The 1,633-nt window shown below is 49.1% G+C and overlaps 1 non-coding gene across 1 annotated transcript; it reads right to left on the bottom strand.

Annotated features, from left to right (window-relative positions):
- Positions 1 to 1,468: 1,468 nt before the first annotated feature.
- Positions 1,469 to 1,540, bottom strand: Trnae-uuc (transfer RNA glutamic acid (anticodon UUC)). The gene has a single exon. It is a non-coding gene; the product is annotated as a tRNA-Glu (tRNA).
- Between the last annotated feature and the right edge of the window lie 93 nt (positions 1,541 to 1,633).

The following is a 1,633-nucleotide window of genomic DNA, read 5'->3' as shown; positions in this document are numbered from 1 at the left end:
GGGAAAAGAAGGACGGAGAGAATGAAGAAATGAAAGAGTGAGAAGGAGAAGAAGAAAAGAAGGAAATGAGAGAGTAGAAGCGCAAGAAGAGGAGAAAAGAGAAAGGAAAGAAGAAATGGGAAGGAGGGTGGGAAAGAGAAAAAGAAAAAGAAAGAAAAGGAGGAAGAAAGGACAAGAAGTAATGGAGGAAGAAAAGAAAAGGAGGGGAAAATGAACTGAAGGGAGAAGTGGGAAAGGAGAGAGAGAGAGAGAGAGAGAGAGAGAGAGAGAGAGAGAGAGAGAGAGAGAGAGAGAGAGAGAGAGAGAGAGAGAGAGAAATGGAACAGGTAAAAATAATTGAGAGAGAAGGAAAGAGAACGAAGGGAGGGAAGACAAGTAAGGAGAGGAGAAAGCAGGAGGAATTCAGGAGAGAGGGACGAGAGGAAGGAAGGAGAGAGAAGAAGGGAGGGAGGGAGGGAAGGAGAGAAAGGAGGGAAGGACGGAAGGAGAATTGGCAGAGTGTCCGGAGCAAGCAATATGGGGTTAGCTAACGTCATTAACAGCCCGCCAACGCTCTCTCTCTCTCTCTCTCTCTCTCTCTCTCTCTCTCTCTCTCTCTCTCTCTCTCTCTCTCTCTCTCTCTCTCTGAAATGGAAGAGTAATTTCTTAAATGATTCTGAAACATCACCATTTCATCATCACAACCACCACCACCACCTGACCTAACTTGCTCTGTGGCTATTCTTGGCTACTCATCATTGACCACCACCTCCACCACCACCACCACCACCACCACCACCACCACCACCACCACCGTTGCGTGCGCCAGGGCCTCAAGGACAGTGACAGAATGTGGTGTAGTGGTGTAACAAGGGGTGAGGGAGCGGTGCGGGGGAGGAGGGGTTGTAGTATTGTGGGGTTGAAGGGGGGAGGAGCGGGTGGGAGGTGGTGGTGGTGGTGGTGGTGGTGGTGGTGGTGGTGGAGAGTGTGAGAGTGAGAGAGCAAGGGGAGCGTGAGGTTAGGGTTGGGTGATGTATTGGGTGTGAGGCGTGGCGTGACAGAGAGAGAGAGAGAGAGAGAGAGAGAGAGAGAGAGAGAGAGAGAGAGAGAGAGAGAGAGAGAGAGAGAGAGAGAGAGACTCGTTGCACACATTCTCTTCACGAAATTATGTAAGAATACTAGAAAAGTGTTTTGATGGGGCTTGGAAACACACACACCCTCACACACCCACACACACACAGAGAGAGAGAGAGAGAGAGAGAGAGAGAGAGAGAGAGAGAGAGAGAGAGAGAGAGAGAGAGAGAGAGAGAGAGAGAGAGAGAGAGAGAGAGAGAGAGAGAGAGAGAATACATATAGACAAACGAACGAACAAAGTTTATTTACTACAAGTCTCCTTATACTTAACAAAACAGCAACAGACCTGTAGACCCCTCACAGATCCCTGCATGGCTAATAAATAAGTACATAATCTTTAACTGGTAAAATGTATTTCCCATGCCGGGAATCGAACCCGGGCCTCCTGGGTGAAAGCCAGGTATCCTAGCCACTAGACCACATGGGATATGGAGTCCCCCCCCCACACACACACACACACACACACACACACACACACACACACACACACACACACACACACACACACACACACACACAC

This window comes from Scylla paramamosain, chromosome 8 (assembly GCF_035594125.1).
Source record: "Scylla paramamosain isolate STU-SP2022 chromosome 8, ASM3559412v1, whole genome shotgun sequence".
In the NCBI taxonomy this organism is placed as follows: domain Eukaryota; kingdom Metazoa; phylum Arthropoda; class Malacostraca; order Decapoda; family Portunidae; genus Scylla; species Scylla paramamosain.
This window is presented reverse-complemented; position numbering and strand designations above follow the sequence as displayed.